This window comes from Mus musculus, chromosome 13 (genome assembly GCF_000001635.26).
Source record: "Mus musculus strain C57BL/6J chromosome 13, GRCm38.p6 C57BL/6J".
Classification (NCBI taxonomy): domain Eukaryota; kingdom Metazoa; phylum Chordata; class Mammalia; order Rodentia; family Muridae; genus Mus; species Mus musculus.
In genome coordinates this window covers 23393588-23415117 of record NC_000079.6, presented here as the reverse complement: position 1 = coordinate 23415117, position 21530 = coordinate 23393588, and the positions used below count along the sequence as shown (strand labels likewise).

General features: G+C 43.9%; 6 non-coding genes across 6 annotated transcripts; 5 read left to right on the top strand and 1 right to left on the bottom strand.

Annotated features, from left to right (window-relative positions):
• The first annotated feature begins 1797 nt into the window (after positions 1-1797).
• On the top strand, positions 1798-1870 carry n-TVaac5. Its single transcript has one exon. It is a non-coding gene; the product is annotated as a tRNA-Val (tRNA).
• A 234-nt stretch (positions 1871-2104) lies between these two features.
• On the top strand, positions 2105-2177 carry n-TAagc7. Its single transcript has one exon. It is a non-coding gene; the product is annotated as a tRNA-Ala (tRNA).
• Positions 2178-2968: 791 nt separating this feature from the next.
• Positions 2969-3041, top strand: n-TVcac2. The gene has a single exon. It is a non-coding gene; the product is annotated as a tRNA-Val (tRNA).
• A 10931-nt stretch (positions 3042-13972) lies between these two features.
• Positions 13973-14045, top strand: n-TVaac2. The gene has a single exon. It is a non-coding gene; the product is annotated as a tRNA-Val (tRNA).
• Positions 14046-14250: 205 nt separating this feature from the next.
• Positions 14251-14323, top strand: n-TAagc12. The gene has a single exon. It is a non-coding gene; the product is annotated as a tRNA-Ala (tRNA).
• A 3661-nt stretch (positions 14324-17984) lies between these two features.
• Positions 17985-18058, bottom strand: n-TIaat3. The gene has a single exon. It is a non-coding gene; the product is annotated as a tRNA-Ile (tRNA).
• Between the last annotated feature and the right edge of the window lie 3472 nt (positions 18059-21530).

Sequence of the window (21530 nt, the reverse complement as noted above, 5' to 3'; positions counted from 1 at the left end):
CAGGTAAACACCTGCTGAAAGGAGACAGGGTGAGCCTCCAACAACCCATCCATCTTTGGATCTCTAAAGCAATGCCCTGAATGTTGACTGACAGCCTGGCACTTACTTTCCTCTCCCTCATACTCATTAGGATGACTCCTCATGTAATCTGTTACTTTTAAGCCCTTGTGGAACTTCGGTGGGAAAGTCCAGATGCCACCACCTTCCCCAGGGATGATTCATGATAAAAGTACAGTTTACCTTGTGACATTCCTCTCAGGGACTATGCTGCATTTTAGAACACTCTTCTGTCCCTAGATGAACCTCTGTTTTAACTCGGCATGGCCTCAGAGGCTGATTGAGATGGTATTACCCCTCATCAAGACAGACATATTTAACCTATGTGCAAGGAGAAATTACCTCAGTCTTCCCAGCCAGGAGCCAGTAGCTCCTGACTACTCCCTCCCCAGCCTCCCCTGCACCATGCACAGTCCTCCACCTCCCCAGCCTCCCCTGCACCATGCACAGTCCTCCACCTCCCCAGCCTCCCCTGCACCATGCACAGTCCTCCACCTCCCCAGCCTCCCCTGCACCATGCACAGTCCTCCACCTCCCCAGCCTCCCCTGCACCATGCACAGTCCTCCACCTCCCCAGCCTCCCCTGCACCATGCACAGTCCTCCACCTCCCCAGCCTCCCCTGCACCATGCACAGTCCTCCACCTCCCCAGCCTCCCCTGCACCATGCACAGTCCTCCACCTCCCCAGCCTCCCCTGCACCATGCACAGTCCTCCACCTCCCCAGCCTCCCCTGCACCATGCACAGTCCTCCACCTCCCCAGCCTCCCCTGCACCATGCACAGTCCTCCACCTCCCCAGCCTCCCCTGCACCATGCACAGTCCTCCACCTCCCCAGCCTCCCCTGCACCATGCACAGTCCTCCACCTCCCCAGCCTCCCCTGCACCATGCACAGTCCTCCACCTTCCCAGCCTCCCCTGCACCATACACAGTCCTCCACCTCCCCAGCCTCCCCTGCACCATACACAGTCCTTCACCTGACATAAGAGAAAAAAAATCAGGTTAGGCGATTTTCAAAGAAGACAATAAACTAATCTATGAAAATGTGCCCATCTCATGAGTGACCAAGAAAATGAGACCCAAAGCCCAATGAGTATACCTTACTCCAGTCCTCCATAAATAGCTAACCATCCTCAAATATAGAAAAGAGCTGGTGAGGCATGGAAAAAGAGGATGCTTGCACAATTTTGATGACTTAAATTATTATAGCCATTATAGGTACTAGTATGACAATTCCTTTAGAAATTTAGCAATAGAGAACATTGCCAGTCATGGGTTCATGTTTGCTCTGTTCATGGTAATGAATTCTTGCCTTCTGAGACACTCATGTCTTCACATTCAAAATTATTCATAATAATCAAGATACAAAATCAAGCTACTGTCCATCAATGGACAGATGAAAACAGAGCAGACACACATGGAACATTAATGCTACTCAGCCCTTTATAAAGAGGCTCTGTCACTTGCAACCACTAGAATGAAGAAGAAGCGGAGAACATGAAGTTGAGTGAGGTAAACCAGCCACAGAGGGACAAATTCACCGACAATGTGCAATCTCGGTGCACAGGCGGTAGTAGTGGAGTGGCTCACCAAGGGCTGTGGATAGAGTGGGACAACCACCTTGGTTATTTTGATTTAGTTACATAATACAAGTAAATACAACAAATGCTAACAACAAACCAGTAAGTAGGCATGTTTTGAATGCGTGTCCTGAAACTAGGAAAACTAGGAGGCTGTGGGTGTTTCCGTAGTGTAGTGGTCATCACGCTCGCCTAACACGCGAGAGGTCCCCGGTTCGAAACCGGGCGGAAACATGGTTGCTTTTTTTTTTTTTTTTTTTTTTTATACCACTTTCTCCTGTGCATTTAGACTCTCAGTTTACCCATTACACTTTTGAGCAGTTAGAAGATATCAGTTTGGACCCAATGTTTTTAGCTTTGACTGTCATGTTTTCGTGGACCCTAGCCATGACAAGTATCTTGTATAAGGACTACTGAAGACACTTCGCATAAAAGAAAAGACAAATGAGTTTTCTCTCCCTCTACCTTGGGGGATTAGCTCAAATGGTAGAGCGCTCGCTTAGCATGCAAGAGGTAGTGGGATCGATGCCCACATCCTCCAGCTATTATGTTATCTTGAGCACCACCACACGGACTCAATTTATGCTTTCTTCTCACATTCTAAGCATAAACGTTAGTGCGCCCTTCACCACATTCTCATTTTCCAGTTTCTCAAATCCACATCATGCTGTCATGTGTTCATTTGACAAACGCTTCTGAGCATCTCGATTTGATTAACTCAACAGACACTGGGTCAAAAACCTATTCGGTACAAACAGGGTCATTCAGGCTTTTCCTCTTAAACCACACCGTACTGCAGCATCGCGCACCAACCTCCACTGGGCCTGAGTGGGATGTAGCACCCTCCGAACAAGTCTCAATTTTCCATGTCTAAGTTCCGTAAAAACCAAACACAAATACAAAAACAACCCTGAGAATCTTTCCTTAACGGGTTGCTGTAACTATTTGAGCCACCTCCCTGGGATGTCTCAAAAGCTCTCCAGCGTCACAGGTTCTCCTCGAGGTGTCTCCGGGTGATCAGGCTCTCCCAATCTCCAGCCCGCTGTGTGTTTTAGGCGCACGCGTCTCAACGCGGGAATCCCTACATTGAATCAGCGGGAATCCTTCGCTGAGCTCTCCCCTCCGACGAGCTGCCTAAGGAACATTTTTTTTTTTTTAATTCCTTCCCTCTGCCAGGATCTAGCCCCTTCTATTCCGTGGTTTTTATTTTTGGTTCGCGTTCATTCCTTATGATTCTCTCCGTTAGTGCGGCTCTATAACCTCTGCATCACACTTTATACAGTATTTGTCTTGCTTTGTATAATTAGAAGTTAAAATTAGGCCACCTGTCGTGTTTTTGTAGTGTAGCGGTTATCACGCTCGCCTCACACGCGAGAGGTCCTCGGTTCAAAACCCAGTGGAAACATTTCTACTTTATGTTCCCAGTCACAGAAGATGGTGCACAAAATCCAAAGATTAGCCCAGCCCTGCCACCTGCTCGCGACTTCCACGAACACCTTTGTGTTCCAGGCGGCTGGAACATCCTGAAGTGGTCGCGTTTTCTAAACTGAGTCTCTTCCTGTGGACTATCTGGATTCCCCACTACCTTTCTTTTGCTCCAGAATGTGAAACAAGATCCTGGACTACCCGCCCCCACCCTCCCAACACCGCCTCCCTCCGGAAGAATGAAGCAGCGTGCAAGCCTTTGCCTGGTCCACCAGAAGACTCGTCCTAGTTAGTAGTGCCTCACAGCTGAGGGCCAAGTCCGAGGCCCCGGAACAGGGGACCAAGGGAATTGACCTTAGCCTACAGCTGGGTGAGGGTGAGAATAAATGAATGAATGTTGGAGCTGGGGGTGGGGGCTGGGGGTAAGCGGCATTGCGAGGTAGGGGGTAGAATCCCAGTTCAGGTTCAGAGATAGTCTCGGCAGATTGACCTCACTTGGTTCCTCAAGGTGAAGACTCTTCCAACCTATACAAGTAAGAAAACAGCAGTGTCGGGGCACGCGGCTCATTTGCGGGCTTCTCTGCCTGCTGAAGTGCTGGAACACACGAAGCCTAGTCAGGGCAAGGGGCCTGCTGTCTCTGGGTCTAGAGCTGAACAACCAATTTGCTCACTTGCCTCCAGAAGCTGTAACGGCAAGAACATACTCAGTTGCTCTTTCTCTGCAGGAGAATTTCCTCCTACAGCCTGGGCCTAAATGCCAACTTGGTCTGAAATCACCCTGGCAGAGTTCCAGGGGATAGAACCCAGCTCTGGGACAGGAAACCATTACCAGGAGCCCAGTCTAAATCAAGGCTGTGGAGGTTGGGAGATTGGGTATCTGGAGTGTTAACGAGTGAGTTACTGTGCAGACCAGGCAGAGACAGGGGAGTTGGGGCAGAGGAAGAGCTCAGTATTTGATACTCAACCTCTGCTTCCCAGTTCAGGCCTTGACACTTCCCAGCTCTGAGACCCTGAGAAAAACACTCAATCTACCTGAGCCGCTGTTGCATCTGGAAAGGGCAGATGTAATTATGTATTTTCGTGTTGGACGCCAGGCAGGAAGAGCTGCAGTGGGCAAGTGAGCTTCCTAGAGACGGCCCCCACTTTTGCTCAGCTGTGTTGGAGGATGAGATGGAGAGGCACGACCTCAGCGGCTTCATCCCAGTACTGCTTCTTGCTTCCTGCCTTCTCATATTTGTCATTGCTATGTTCCTCATATTTCTGGCGTGGTGTGAATGGGCACGGGAAGATCCCTGCTGCCTATAGTCTGGTGTGATTACTTTCTGGCCAAGACAGCCCACACTGTTGGGCAAGTTTCTTGAAGGTCAACATGAAGATGAACGTTTTTGAGAGAACACTGCTTACATGAATTAATGATTTTATGGAATTCTTGAGTTTTAGAACATAAGTTTGATTTAAATAATTTTAGGGAGTTAGGCAGTTTGTAGAAAGTTTAAAGTTAGAATCAAGAATAGAATGTGCCCCTTCCTCACAGAAAAACAAGAGTTGCATAGGTTAGAAATAGTACAGTGAGCTTTCATGCATTTCAAGCACGTAATTGTAGAAGCAAGAAAAATAGGCTTGGGACAAGTTAATGATCCAAGAAAACATTCATTCTAGGTTGGGCCTCAGTTCCTTGATCTTGTGATCTAGGGATGTGGTCACAGGTTTCAGCGTGCACCATGAAAAGGAAGATCATAAATGAAGAGTAGGTATCTCAGTGTGAATGAAAGAACAGGGAACAGACGATTAGCCAGTTTAGCTGAACAAGACTTCAAAAACAAGATGTAGGGTAGACAATGATCTGCTTCTTGGTAAATACAAATTGTCATCAGGTCAACATAGGAAAGAATTTGCTATAGTAGACTGGCTTACTTAAACTTCGTTAATCTGTGACAAAAGGATTATTGTGGGGACTGGAGAGATGGCTCAGTGATTACAAGCACCACTTACTCTAGAGGTCCTGAGTTCAATTTCCAGCAACCACATGGTTGTTCACAACCATCTATAATGGGCTTTGATGTCTCTTCTGGTGTGCAGGTGCACATGCAGATAGAGCACTCATACATTAAAAATAAATCTTAAACGAAGCAATGAACTATTGCTTTGGGGGTTATGATGAACTTGTGGAGAGAAAGACAAAAAAAAAAAAGGTTAGTTAGGTATGAGTTTCAAAAGAATACATAATCAGTAATCCTGCTATAATTCCCTCCTGTGTGATGATCTTAATCTGTTTCTGAATAATGTTTTTATGGTGGTTGTTTTTAGAGGCTATGTAACCTGTGGCTGTGAGGTAATTTTCTTCTTGTGTAGAAAAGTTTGTCTTAGTGGGTATAAAAGGGTTAAGGGAAAAATAAAGTTGTTGGAGCTTGTTTCATCCACCGTGTGTGTGTGTGTGTGTGTGTGTGTGTGTGTGTGTGTGTGTGTGTGTGTGTGTGTGAGAGAGTGTGTGTGTGAGTGTGAGTGTGATTTGTTTTCCCCTTCCTTGCTGGCCCCAGAGAATTAAGTTTTGCTCCCTCAGAAGACGTCTGCTGAATGACTAATCCCCAACTCCACACTCAGCCTTCCTTGGTTTACCCTGTGGTGTTGAAGCTGGCCTTTAACACCCTTGCTACCAAAATCCAACAGGACTATGTGGAATAAACTCAACAAATCTTTAAGAGTAGTTAAGGGCATATAGAACTGGAAACCACAGGATATTGTGTTCTAAGAGGAATGTTTCCACTTGTGTAGTGTATTAGTCGCTGTCTCCTAGAGTAGCAGAACTTACAAAATTAACATCTCTCTCTATATATAGAGGGGATTTATTAGAATGACTTATAAGCTTTGCTCCAATTATTCCAACCATAGGTGCCTATGAATGGGAGGTCCAAGAATCTAGTAGTTGAATCCACAAGACTGGATGTCTCAGCTTGTCTTCAGTATATGTCAGAATCCCTGATAAGTAGACTCTAGTGCCAGTGAAGAAATGTGCTTGCTAGCAAAGCAAGAGCGAGCAGGCCAAGAGAAAACAATTCCCTCTTCCATGTCCTTTCTATAGGCCACAAGCAGAAGGCGAGGTGGCGATTAAAGGCTGGTCTTCCCATATAAGAAGATCTGGATTAAAGTAGGTCTTCCTACTACAAAGATTCAGATCCGAAGTCCATTTCAAATGTTATAACTAAACAAAAACCCCTCATGGATTTGCCAGCCTTTTTTTTTTTTTTTTTTTTTTTTTTTTTTTTTTTTTTTGGATTTTAATTAATTCCAGATACAGCAAAGCTGACAATCAAGAGTAGCCATCACATGTAGACACTGATGGAAGCCCAGGGTACAACAAAATAGTATGTGTAGAATAGAATACAGTCAAGAGAATGAGCTTAAGGGCTAGTTACTTGCTCATTCACTCATTCAGTCAATAAACAGAGAAGAGCAGGAGGGAAAACCTCCCGAGGGAAGAGTGAGTGTGCCAGAGGAGTGAAACATGAGGTAAGGGAGGGGCACGGGGCAGTTGTACCTGAACCTGCTCCCTCAGCTCAGAGGGTCTTACTTAGATGAATCCCAGAGGGGTGTGGACACCATCGTTCTGGATGTGAAATGCTTCAGATGCAGCAGTAGCTGCTAGGGTGCAAAATCCAAGAGATACTTTGTTCTTTAAAGCTGCTGGTGGATACAGGGTGCTTGGAGACTAAGACTCAGCAGTTGTAATGTGAAGTTGCTGATGGGAAAGGCTTTTCCAGTGCAGGTGCAAGTCTCTCAATCTCTTATCAGAAAGCCCGGAAGTCCAACCTCAGAGAGGACAAGAAGACCTTCTTTTCCACCCAGGGTCTATTAGTTGCTTATGTAGCAGGCAGACAGTAGGTGACATATCCATTGACAGGACAAACATATCTCCTTTTCAAAATCACCTCAACTTCTCTATGTTCAATGATAAAAGCGTTCTCTTCAGAAATATGGCTTGACTATCAGATTATGGGGAGTAACCAGTAGTCCTGGAAATAGCCTGCGACGTTGAAGGTTTGTTTCCATGGGGCCTCTTAGGCCAATGTCTCAACAAGATGTAGCCCATTCCTGACGTTGGAGGTTTTATGTGGTGTGGTTAGATACCTAGTTATGTCACTGTCTCTATTATTATTGGTGATTCCATTTAGAGTCCTTTCATATATGTCTATTTTTAGGAAGTTTCTATAGTAGTAGGTTTCCCTATGGTTGTTCAAATGGCCTTTACTCTTAGTTATCCCTCTCTGTGTTTCCCCCCTTTACCCTTCTCTTCCATCAAACTACTTATTTAATCCTCATTTTCTATTCTATTTTTCTCTTTGTCCCTCCATAACACTATATCCTATTTGCTCTTCCTTGGGAGATCTCCTTTGTCCCTTTTCTTTCAGATTCTAGTATACCAGTTAGCTGCAAATTTCAGAATATAATTTCTCTTAACAGCTGTAAGAGAATAATATTCTACTGTATAAATGTACCACATTTTCATTATTCACCCACCAGCAAATAGACATCTAGGCTGTTTGTAATTTTTGAATATTATGAACAAAGCAGCAATGAACATGAATGAGCTAGTACTTCTGTAGTGGGTTAGTCCTTTGGACATGCCCCAAAGTGGTATGGCTGGATCTTATTGGCATGTTTGTTTGTTTGAGACACAGTCTCTCTGCATAGCCTTGGCTATCCTGTAACTCACTATGTAGGCCACCAGACTGCCCTTGAACTCACAGAGATCATCTTGCGTCTGCCTGTCAAGTGTTGGGATTAAAGGAATACACCACAATGCCCAGCATTAACTTGATTTTGAGGTAGATCTATTTCCAGCTTCCCGAGGAACCTCCACACTAATTTCCACAGTGGCTGCACAAGTTTGGACTCCCGCTAACACTGAGTAGTGTTCTCCTTTCCCCACAGCCTCTCCAGTATATGTTGTCATTTGCTTTATTGCTTTTGGCCATTCTGACTGAGGTAAAATGAAATCTCAAAGTAGTTTTAATTTGCATTTCCCGGTAGCTAAAGTTGTTGAGCATTTCTTTGTTTCTTGGCCATTTGTATTTCATCTTTTGAGAGCTCTCTGCTCAGTACTGTAGTGATTTTAAATTGTATTATTCTCTGGATGCTCAGGTTTTTTTTTTTAAAGAACTTTATATATATTAGATATTAATCCTCTACTAGATGTATGCTTTGCAAAGAACTATCCACATCATATAATCTTGCCATTTTGCCAAATGACAGTGTCCTTTGCTGTACAGAGGTTTTTAGCTTCTCAAGGTTCCGTTATACAAATCTTAACTGCCTGTGCTGCCAGTGTCCTGTTTAGAAAGTCCTTTCCTGAGCCAATGAATTCAACCCAATTCCCTTTTGTTCTTCTATCAGATTCTAGGTATCTGGTCTTGTGTTGACATCCTTTGTCCACTGGGAGTTGCATTTTGTGCAAGATGATAGATGTAGACTATTTTTATTCTTGTATATGCAGCTTTCGAGTTTGACCAGCACCATTTGTTGGAGATGCTGTCTTTTCTCCATTTTGTGTTTTTTGATTCTTTGTCAACAATCTGTTGTCCATAGGTGTGTGAATTTACAAGCAATCTGCAGTTTGACTCTATTGATCTGGTTTGTGTGGACACCATGCTGTGTTTATTACCATGGCTCTATAATACAAGTTGAAATCTGGGGCAGTGATACTTTTAGTGCTTAATTTATGACTCAGGATTGTTTTAGCTATCCTCAGTGTTTTAATTTCCATATGAACTGATAATTGTATTTTTTCCAATTTCTATGAAGAATTGTGTTGGAATTTTGGTGGAGATTACATTGAATCTGTAAATTGCTTTTGATAAAGATGTCCATTTTCACAATTGAGTTCTACCAATCCATGAGCATGGGAGGTCCTTCCATCTTCTAGTGTCCTCTTCAGTTTCTTTCTTCGGTGTCTTCACGTTTTTATTTACACATCTTTCACTTGTTTTGTTAGGAGTTATCCCAGGATAGATTTTAAGAAATTGTTAAAAGTACTGTGACCCTGGCTTCTTTCTCTTTTTGCCATTTGTATGTAGAAGGACTACTGTTTTTTTAATGTGTTAATTTTATATTCTGCTATTTTGCTGAAAGAGTTTATCAGCTATAGAAGTTTCCTGGTGAAGTCTTTAGGAACTTTTAGGTATAACATGTCATCAACAAATAAAAAGACTTTGACTTCTTTCTTTCTTTCTTTCTTTCTTTCTTTCTTTCTTTCTTTCTTTCTTTCTTTCTTCCTTCCTCCCTCCCTCCCTCCCTCCCTCCCTCCCTCCCTCCCTCCCTCCCTCCTTTCTTTCTTTCTTTCTTTCTTATTTGTATCCCCTTGATGTCCTTCACTTTTAATAATACTCTTGACTTCAAATACTGTATTGAGTAGACTGGAAAGAGTGGAGTTCTTGTCTTGATCCTGATAATAGTGTAAATGCTATGAGTTCCTCTCTGTTTAGGTTGACATTGACTGTGGAACTGCTGTACGTTGCTGCTATTATACAGAGATCTGTCCTTTGCTTTCCTAATCTCTCTAGAACTTTCATCAGGAAGGGGTATTGAATGTTGTCAAAAGCCCTTTTCTATATCTGAGATGATGGTATTTCTTGTTTTTCAATCTGTTTGTGGTGGATTATGTTTATTGATTTACATATTTGAAACACCCGTGCATCTCTGGGACGAAGCCAATTTGATCATTTTGATATGTTCTCAGTGTCTGCTATAATGTTCCCTTCTAATTTCCACTTTCATTACTGTGGATCTTCTCCTTGTTCTTTATTGTCAATCGGGGGAAGGGGAGAGGGAGTTTTCGGAGGGGAAACCAGGAAAGGGGACAACATTTGAAATGTAAATAAAGTAAAAATGTAATTAAAACAAGAAAAAAGAAAGCATCAGATAAACCTCGAGGTGGCGGGGGGGGGGCGGGGGAGGGGGGGACGGGAGGAGATAATTATCGAGAAAGACAATTCATAGAAAGTTCATTTTATTTCTTGGCTCAAATAGAAAATACTGAGGGAGATTTAGAAGATAAATAACAACATAAATGATAAGACTTAATGAAAAGTAATCGGAGATGTGATTCCCAAAGAATTTATGGAAATTATATAATTTAAATCTCATCTTTTAGCCATTGTAAAACAACAAATAAAATACTTGTCTTCTAGCCACCCCCACAAAAGTTTGTCAATCATGTTGGTTCTCTCAAAGAAGCAATTCATCACATTGATTCTTTGAAATGACATTTTATGTCTGTCTGCTTGTTTCTATTTCATTGATTTCACTATTGAGTTTATTTCTTGCTCTCTGTTGGTTACTCCTTGTAGTCGTTGTTTAGAGATTTTAGAACAACACTTATGTCACCAATGTCCTATTATAGAATCTCTCCTGTCTTTTGATGTAGGCATTTAGTGCTATGAACTTGTTCCTACAACCTCCTTCCTTGTGTCCAATAGGAATGGGTATGTTGTGGTTTCATTTTCATTGAATTTAAAAAGGATTTAGTTTCTTTCTTGATTTCTGTCTTGACCCAGCTTTTATTCGGTAGTGAGTTATTCAGTTTTCATGAGTTTGCATACTTTATGGTGCTGTTGATATCCAGCTTTAATCCATGGTGGTCAGATAAGAGGTAGAACATTATTTCAATGTCTTTGTATCTGTTGAGACTTGCTTTCTGTCCTGGTATGTGGCTAGTTTTGGAGCAAGTCCCATGAGAGGCTGAAAATAAAGTATGCTCTTTAGTGCTTGGTTGGAATGTTCTGTAGATGTCTGCTAGGTCCAATTGACTTATGATGTTATTTAACTGCAGTATTTCTGTGTTTAGTTTTTGTCTGGGTGACCTGTCTATTAAGGAAAGTAGGGTAGAAGCCACCCACTATCACTGTGGGTTATAAATATGTGATTTTAGCTGTACTAGTTTTTTTTTTTTTTAAGTGAACTTGGGTGCCCTAGTGTTTAGTGCAAAATTGTTTACAATTGCAATATTTTCTTAGTGGATTTTCCCTTTAAAGAGTGTGTAGTATCCTTCCCTATCTCTTTGGGTCAGTTTTGATTAGACGTCTATTTTGAAATTGAACTGATATCGAAATAACTGTACCTGCTTACTTCTTGGGATCAGTTGCTTGGAATACTGTTTTTCATCCTGTTCCCATGAGATACTGTCTACACCTTGGTGAGGAGGTTTAGTGCTTACATTCAGTAGAAAGATGGATTCTGTTTTATAATCTGTTAGTCTGTTATCAACGATTTCTGCTATCTGTTGTGTGTGTGGGGGGTGATCTGAGATTTTTTTTTTCCCTGAGTCTTTTTGGATGTGGCTAATCTCATCAGGGTGAAGTTTTCCTTCTAATGTTTTCTGCAGAGCTGGATTGGTAGATAAAAATTATTTAAATTTGGTTTTGTTATGAGATGTTTTTCTTTCCTTGTTGGTTGCAATTGACAGTTTTCATGGATATTGTCTCTCTGAGTTTGTAGATATCTGTCCAGGCCCTGCTGACTTTCAGAGTGGCCATTGACATGTCAGGTGTTATACTAATTTGCACATCTTTTTAACATTGATCTTTCTCCCTTGCAATTTTTAATATTGTTTCTCCATTCTATTTATTTAAAGTTTTGAATATTATGTGTTCTGGGAAGTTTCTTTTCTGGTCCTGTCTATTTGGTGGTCTATAAGTTTCTTCTACTTGGACAAGTACCTCCTTCTTTAGTTTTGGAAATTTTTCTTATATGATTTTTTAAAAATTATTTTCTGTGCCTTTAGTCAGATTTTCTGGATGCTTTGTAATTGGATTAAAAAACTATTTAACATTTTCTTTGACTGAACTATTCATTTATTCTACCTTGTCTTCAAATTCTCTCTTGATTATCTTGTAATCTGTTGATGAGGCTTACCTCAGAGGTTGCTGTTTGACATCCTAAGTTTTTTATTTCCAGGTTGAGTCCAGTTTAGGTTTTTCTTAGTGATTCTATTTCTATTTTCCTGTCTTGAAATGTTTTCCTCATTTTATTGTCTTAGGGTTTCTATTCTGTGAAGAGATACTGTAGTTATGGCAACTCTTAAAAAGGAAATAATTTAGTTGTGGCTGGGTTACAGTTCACAGCAAAAAGAGAGAGTGAGCCACTGGACCTGGCTTAAGCTTCTGAAACCACAAAGCCCCTTCAGTGACACAGTTTCTCCAATAAGGCCACACCTACTCCAATAAGGACACACCTACTCCAATAAGGCCACACCTACTCCAACAGGGACACACGTCCTAATCCTTTCAAACAGTGCCGCTCCTTATGAGATTATAGAGGGCACTTCCATTCAAACTACCACATTCATCCAACTGTTTGTGTTTTTACACTTCAGTTAAGCATTTTTCTTATCTTTTTAAAGGTTAAGGTCCTTAAACACATTCATGATTACTATTTTAAAGCCCTTGTCTTATGCTTTTTGTATATATTGCATTTCTCAAGGCCTGTTTCAATAGGGTTACTGGCTTCTCGGGAAGGCATATTGTCTTGCCTGTCCATGTGGCAGAGAAGTTATGATACTTGAGGTGTTTCTTGGTGAAGTTATCTGTTCCTGTCTTTATTGGGTGCGTGTCCTGTTCTTTGGTTGCCGTCGCCCACTCTGGGCCCTTGGCAAGTGAGGTGGCCGTGGGGTTCCTGGTAGAGAGGGGTCCTGTAGCTTGCTGGGTGACACAAAGGAAAGAGAAAAGAATCAGAGGGGCAGTGGGAAAGAGCTAGTGGGCCCGGGTTTGCACCGGTTCCCACAGGGTAGAGGTGGGGTGGGAGGAGGGGCTCCCGCAGGCAGGCTGCTACAGGACTAAGAGAGTAGGTCTGAATGATGAGAGATCAGAATGGAGGGCAGGAAGGAGTGAAAATTGCCTAACATGTCCCAACTCAGTGTGCTTGCTGAAGGTTCACGGTAGAAAGCTTTTCTGATCGATAGTTGACACAGGAGTAGAGACGCGCTGTGAGGAAAGGCTCAGAGGGGCTGTGGCAAAGAGCTAAGGGACCCTAGATCTCCACCAGGAGGCCCCAGGGATGTAGGTGGGGTAAGGGAGGAGGGGCTCCTGAGTCTCAGCCCAGTGTGGTCACTGGGACTCCCTGGTATAAAGGGTTTCTGTGTGTCATTGGTTGACACAAAGACAGGAAAAGCCGAGCGGATCCACAGGAAAACGCTAATAATTCTTACGTGAATGGGTATTTACATGCAGTGTCCGGAAGACGCCAGAAGAGGGCAGTAGATGCCCTAGTAGTGGAGCTGAACACGCTTATGAGCTCTCCCGTGGTGCTAGAATTCAAAGTCAGGTCCTCTGAAAGAGCAGCTAGTTCTCTAGCATGACAATTTCTTTAGAAATTGAAAATAGAGCCACAGAGGCTGCCCTCCACTGGGCATGAGGCCACAGTAGTGGAATCAAAGTGTTCCGAACATTCATGAAAACGGAGCTGTGTCTTCTGAAACAGTCACACGTTTGTATTTATAGCAGGATTGTTCCAAAATCAAGCTGCTGTTCATCAATGGACAGATGAAAACACAGCAGACACACATGGAACGTTAGCTACTCTGCCCTTTCTAGAAAGGTTCTGTCACTTTGTTCCAATGACTGGAACGAAGAAGCTGAGGACATGGTGTTAAGTGAGGTAGACCAGCCACAGAGGGACAAATTCCACAGGACTTCACTTACAAGTCCTGTGCAATCTGAGTGTTCACTTGGCACTAGAGGGGTAGAGTGGGGTTACTAAGGGTTAGGGATGGAGAGCTACCTTAGTTACTTTGATTTAGCTACTCTGCGATGCGTACATATGCAAAAAAAAAACAAAAACAAAACAAACAAACAAAAAACCATTTGCTAATCACGTTTTGAATGCATGTGTAGAAAATAGAAAAGTATATAATCTTGGGGTGTTTCCGTAGTGTAGTGGTCATCACGCTCGCCTAACACGCGAGAGGTCCCCGGTTCGAAACCGGGCGGGAACATTTTTTTTTTTTTTTTTGGTTTTTCTTACTTTCTCGTGGTTTCAGACCTTGAGCTCATTCCCTACAACTAGGAGACATGAATTTCGGCTGTGGTTGTAGCTTTTACCATCGTGTGCTCTTGGATCCTAACTATATCAAATAAATTGTTTGAATGACAGAAATTACTAGCCATAAAAGAAAGTACAAGAAGCCATCTACTATGGAGGGGGGATTAGCTCAAATGGTAGAGCGCTCGCTTAGCATGCGAGAGGTAGTGGGATCGATGCCCACATCCTCCACAGCTTTTGAACTTCTGGTCATTCTTACTAAGTTTTCTTTTGGCTCCTATGGAAGAAACGTCTGTTTTAGACTAAGTTGTTACTCTTTGCTGTCATGCTAAAAGTATAAGCTTTGGGTTTCCATTCAGCTTTCAGTGTTCTGATCGTCTAACAAATGTTTGTAAGCATTTACAAAGTTGAGTAAGAGCTTTTTCTGTGCAGGTGTAGACCTTCACCCTTAAACCTCCACATTGTGCCTGCTGTAACTTCTGTGGAACCTTCCTTGTCCATCATTTGCCAACTCTACTACTTGGGTAGGAGGTTGTTCTGAGCCCCACAGGAAGGGTGCTTCCCAAAGCCCTGCACTGCCACCACCAACATCATGTTCACAAACCTCTCCTGGGCCTGAGTGGATCGTGGCCCCCTTCTTACTAGACTCAGTTTCCCATTTCTAAGCTCTGTGTAAAAACCGAGAATCACTTTGCTGTGACTGTTTAAGGCACCTGCCCGGGTTCTCTCAAAAGCTCTCCAATGTCTACAGCATTCTCTTCCAGGTGGTTTCGAGTGCCTGTGTTCTACCCTCCTTCCTTTCCTTTTTGTTTTTACCTTCCTAAGGCAGTGTGGTATGCCCTACACTCTGTCCTGACTCCTGCCAGAGGCTCTAACTGAAAATGCTCCCTCGTGACATTCCTAGACAGGTTGGAAAACAACCATTGAACCCACCAAGGACGCTTCCACCTCGTCTTTTGAAACATCATGAGTGGACCCTCTCGAGTCGAGGATGTCTTGAGTGGACATTCTAACGCGGGGCATTCCCCTTGGAATATCCAGTACCCGGATTAGCATTCTTCTGTTGTGGAATCTGAAATGAGATGGTGGACAGTAGTTCCCTGCTGGAAAATGAAGCCGCGGGTGTACTTGCCTGGCTCTACTGCAGCCTGGGTTCACATGCCTTTCTGGTCTGGAACTGTCCTGGCAGTGACCCACAATGATAGAGCCCAGCTCTTGGGGCAGGAAACCATTAGCAGGAGCCCAGTCTAAATCAAGGCTGTGGAGGTTGGGAGATTGGGTATCTGGAGTGTTAACGAGTGAGTTACTGTGCAGACCAGGCAGAGACAGGGGAGTTGGGGCAGAGGAAGAGCTCAGTATTTGATACTCAACCTCTGCTTCCCAGTTCAGGCCTTGACACTTTCCAGCTCTGAGACCCTGAGAAAAACACTCAATCTACCTGAGCCTCTGTTGCATGTGGAAAGGGCAGATGTGTACAAGTCCTTTTACTGCCAAAACTCAACTGAACTACATGGAATAAACTCAACAAATCGTTCCTGAGAACCTTAGTTTGTGGAATGATTACAAGGGGAATGTCTCTAGTCATGTAGACTCAGACGCAAGCAGAGGATACAGAGTATCCAGCAGAATGCTGTGGCCAGAGACTGAGCTTCAGGACCATTTTCTAGTTCATTCACTCATTCAGTAAGTGAATGAAGAACCTTTCCTTGCTACTTTTCTTCCTTGGAGAGCAGAGAGGTAAGCCTCCCGAGGGAAGAGTGAGTGTGCCAGAGAAGTGAAACATGAGGTAAGGGAGGGGCACGGGGCAGTTGTACGTGAACCTGGTCCCTCAGCTCGGAGGGTCTTACTTAGATGAATCCCAGAGGGGTGTGGACACCATCGTTCTGGATGTGAAATGCAGATGTTTTTACCTTACCTTCAGATGCAGCAGTAGCTGCTAGGGTGCAAAATCCAAGAGATGCTTTGTTCTTTAAAGCTGCCGGTGGATACAGGGTGCTTGGATACTAAGACTCAACATTTCTAATTTGAAGTTGCTGGTAGGAAGGGCTATTTCTGTGCAGCTGCTGGTGGGTCAAACTCCTGACCTTGTCTTGAGGTCCAACCTCAGAGAGGGCAAGGAGACCTCCTTTTCCCACCAGGGTTGATTAGTTGTTTGTGTAGCAGGCTGACAGTGGGTGATGGGTGATAAGAATTGGGGACACACACACACACACACACACACACACACACACACACACATCTGCTCTTACTATCATGTGCTGGAGGAAGCAGGGCAGACACCTTCTCAGCATGGTGCACTGAAGGTGCCTGGCTGTGGTTAAGGCACAAAACCAAATGTGAAGTCATCCTGTCTTTACTCAGCTAACAACTGAAGCCTGAACTGCATCGTGCAATTGCTGCTCTGCTTGCAATGTTTCAAGATTAAACAATTTCAGAGACATTGATGGACACTTAAAAACAAAACAAAAACAGTAACAAAAACTGAGAGACTGTGATTACATGTCAGAAAAAGGGACACAGCAGAGCCAAGGATAGGCAAAGGCAGACCCTACAGAGGGCCCTCCAGAACCACCACCCCCCCTTACATAATGTCACATTAGGGAGAAACAGATTCCTATTACTCTCCTCCTAGGTTCCCAGGATCAGGAGGCCAAGGGAAGCCAGTAGAGGAGACCTGAGCGTTGAGATTAGAATCAGCAGTGAACTGGACAATGTTCTGTGCAACCTCAACTTTTCCCTGTTGTAGAAGAAAGCTGTGACTATTTTTATTTTCTGTCTCCTGAAAAGCTAAGATTTCATTAACTGTACTCTTAGAAACATCCCTTAAAACTTGTTCTGTCCATTCAACTTCTGACTTTGGCTCACTGTGTTATTCATCTCAGATGAGTGCAAGGGAAATTCCCATGTCTTAAGACACCCCACTCCCATTGCTTTTGAATCCAACCTTTCAGAATTCCACCGCCTTTGTACTTCTTGGCTGTACTCTTCATCCTGATTTTGGGGCATCACAACCACTGCTCAGAGAGGACAAAGCATGCCTCTCGCAGATTTGTGTGCCTTTTGGGAGCACAATACACACTGTTTTGCCTGCACACTTCTCAAATTCACTGTATAGACTTTTAAAAGTACCCAAGTAATAGGCTGTGGCTTAGAGGCACAGTGCTTGCCTATGTATAAAGCCCTAATTCAATCCATAGCACTTTAAAGAACTAACAAAAGTTCGGAGAACTATCTGAAACATCTGACTTAACATTACTTCGCCTTCTATAATGTAACGGAGAAGCTCACTAAATGGATCGTTGTAAACTCCAAAACACAGACCTCTGCTAGGCTCCCTGGGAATGCTGGGAGGCACAAAACTCAGGTTCAGAAAACTGTTCGGAAAGATCTCGGCTGGAAGATCCTTTGGACCCCACTAAGCAGCTGGACATTGATGAAGGACTTGGGGTTCTGAACCCGACATTCCCCCGTTCAGTGTCTCTAGATTAACAGAAGGCAGAAAACAGAAATGAAGGCACAGGCAGAGGCCAGGACTGGGTTTTCCTGGTAGCATTACCCAGCCTTCTAATGCACACAGCTTTGCAGGAAGTCTGTGTAAAGTGAGTGTGACTGGAGAGGAGGCACACTGTGGAAACGTGGCATGGAGAAAGACCCAGGTACTCACTGCTATTTCCCACTGCTTCCAGATTGATTCCTTGTGGTTCTCTACGAACTATGAAGTGTGCTTTCAGGACACTAAACCACAAAATAAGAACGCAACTAGACGGCACAGAGCAACCAAAAAGAAACACAGTCAAGGTTGGTATGCCTTACACAGCTATACAGAGTAGATCTATGCCACATTCGCTTCATCTTTTATTTTGAAGGCAAAGCATAGTAGCTAAAACATATGTGGCCCGTACGGGGATCGAACCCGCGACCTTGGCGTTATTAGCACCACACTCTAACCAACTGAGCTAACCGGCCAGACATAAGAGCTGCTTCTACGACCTCTACAGATATTTGATGACAAAGTTGACAACTAAGAGTTTCGTCTTGTTTTTCGAAATTTTAAGATTTTTTAAAAAGATGTAAAAACTTACAAACCACCTTATTCGAAGTAGAAAGTTTTTAGCAGCAGAAAAAAAAATTCCGTACGAGAGCAACAAATGTCTCCTTGCACTCACTCATTCCTCAACTCGGTCTGGGTCGACGCACAAACTGCTAGCAGTCCTCTGGCCGCGACGGAGTTCTGCCACCCACTTCTCCCTCTTACCCACAAGTGACTATTTGAAGTCTTGCCAATTTTAATCAATTTCAGAATACATTCGTCAAAACCATTTAGATAACGCAGAGGGTGGCAGGCCTCCACCAGATCCCGCCTCTCTACTGGAAGCTATCTAGACTTCTGTCCGGGATTCCGGACCAGTGGCTCAGGAGAGGCCACATGTATTTGTTCCCAGAAGATCTGCGTTGCTCCGGGCCGGCGGGACGTGGTCTCTCTGGACACTGTCGAGGTCCGTGAAGTCGCTGCGTGTTGAGAAGAGTGCAGGACCCGCGCGCCCGAGTACGTCTCAAGAACGAGTCCTCTCGGCTCATCCACGCCTGTCCTGGGTCGCAGTGAGGCCAAGCTCCGCTCAGCTTGAACTAGGATTTGCCATTGTCACTAGACCTGTAGTTGTTCCAGACGTTTTGTGGACCCCGGCGCTTCCTGGCGTTTTTTTTTTTTTTATCTGCCTCAGTGGGAACCGGAAGAGGCGACAGGGATGCCCTCGGTGTCATTCGGTCTTTCTTTAATGAAGTCGCGAAGGAGTTGAGAACTTGGGATTCTGAAATGAGTATTTTCGGGTCGCCCAGAAAATACATACCTTGGTGACAACGAATATCTGTGACTCCGAAGTCGCCCGCAGTCTCCAAGCAGACCAATGCAGCGCATCAGCCTCCACCTCCCAGTAGTTTGTTTTTCCGGGACCTTTTGGTGAAAAGACACCGCTGGTCCTTTTCTCCAGGAACCCTCAGCGCTCCAGTCCCCTAACTGGTGACCTTGCTGTGGCAACAACCACAAAAGTAGACGCGAACAAAGGAGGATTTAAAAAAGCGCGACGCGTAAGGCGTGAGGCACGGCTTTGAGAAACGTCACAAACACCACTCTAAACTCAAACTGCTTTTACCGCCAGGCTTGGGGACAAGGTCTCCGACTGCGGGTCCAAGAGCTCCGTGGGTCTTCATTTCACCAACGCCCTGTCCTCGCTATCGATCTAATAATTCTCCAAAGTTAGAAAACCTGTGCGTGCGCAGCTGACGAGGCCCTTACAAATCTCTCTGAAGTTAACCCAGGAAAGCATCACCTACCCCGCTTTCAAAACTACTGAGATCTGCCGGGGTGTGGCTATAGGGCACAAAGCGTTTAATTGGAACGTGTTAACAGGATAGTTAATTTCTTTGGGAGATGGGGGCAGAGTTCCACAAAATGTTGACCCTGGTCCCCGTGGGTGGAAAAATAATGACTCGATATTCCGATACCTTTGTACGTGTTAGGATGACAGAAAACAATTCTGTCTGACTACCTCCAAACCCGGAGTAAATTTGTCCAAAATACGTGCTCGATTCCAGTTGAGCTGTCTCATTACCACTAAAATACTTGATAAATCTCAACCTAAAACGGAACACCTGGTTCCTGTCTGGGAGACACCTCAGGTTTAGACTTCAGGGCTCCAGACCCCAGACAGTGAAGTCTTGTTGTAAATCGCCGGGCGTGGGAGACTCCACAAACTACTCCAGTGCCGCTGACCTGTTTGTAACCAGGATTATGATACTGAGCAGTGTTAAAGAAATTAAGGCAACTGATTTCTTCAGTCGAGTCATTTCTAAATGGAAAGGCTCTATGTGTTAAACTGAAAAGAGGAATCAGCAAAGACAAACAGAAGCCACACATACCAGATTAAAGATGATGTGACCATGCTGTATGCACATTCAGACCATGCCCATCTGGCATGGGTGACTCTCTGGATTTCAGCTTCAGATCACAAAATAGTAAATATAAGGTAAATATAAATGAACACCTACTGGAAGAGCCGAATCCTGCGGGGTGACAGGCTCAAAGGACAGAGCAGTCACTGATGTAGAAGGAGAGGGAAGGGATGAGTGCCCGTATTTCCCTGTTTATGTCCTGTCCTCCCCTCTTCAAGGCTTCTACTGTCCTGGTATCTTCCACTTTCACTACCTTCAAGGGATTTGCCGTTTGCTAGCTCAGTGCCCTGTGATGGGACCGTATCATTGTTTGCTAGATTAAAAAAGCAAACAAATATTAAGCATACACACAAATACAAAGAGAATAATCTAAATGACATACCCATCAGGTTAAGAACTCTTTAGGACGTCAGTCAAATTTTAGTATTTCTGTGGGAAAGGCAGACTTCAGCCTCTAAGTCCATGGTGGGAAATGGCTTGAGAATTCAGTCAAGAGTTCCCATTGACTGAGTGTGCACATCACCAGTCTCACTCACGAGTTGTGCTCAGGGAGCATAAGAGGAGTGTTCTTCTACCAGATTGCCCGAGAGTGGGCCAGGGATTCAGGAGGAGGATGAGCAGGAAATCATCCTGAGGGAAGGGGAGTGTAGGACTAAGCCTAGTAACTCGTTTTGGCAGACTGAGTTTGATCCCCCAAATTAAAAATAAAAATAAAATTTAAAAAGACCAAGAATGGTGGGCAGTACTTCAGGTGACAACAGATGCTGGCAAGGATGTGGAGAAAGAGGAACACTCCTCCATTGCTGGTGGGATTGCAAGCTTGTACAACCACTCTGGAAATCAGTCTGGAGGTTCCTCAGAAAATTGGACATAGTACTACCAGAAGATCCAGCAATACATTTCCTGGGCATATACCCAGAAGAAGTTCCAACTGGCAGTAAGAACACACGCTCCACTATGTTCATAGCAGCCTTATTTATAATAGCCAGAAGCTGGAAAGAACCCAGATATCCCTCAACAGAAGAATGGATACTGAAAATGTGGTACATTTACACAATGGAGTACTACTTAGCTATTAAAAACAATGAATTTATGAAATTCTTGGACAAGTGGATGGATCTGGAGGATATCATCCTTAGTGAGGTAACCCAATCACAAAAGAAGTCATTACATATGCACTCACTGATAAGTGGATATTAGCCCAGAAACATAGAACACCCAAGATACAATTTGCAAAACACAAGAAAATCAAGAAGAAGGAAGACCAGTGGGTGGATACTTCGTTCCTTCTTAGAATAGGGAACAAAATACCCATGAAAGGAGTTACAGAGACAAAGTTTGGAGCTAAGACGAAAGGATGGACTATCAAGAGAATACCCCACCTGGGGATCCATCCCATAATCAGACACCAAACCCAGACACTATTGCATATGCCAGCAAGATTTTGCTGAAGGGACCCTGATATAGCTGTCTTGTATGAGGCTATGCC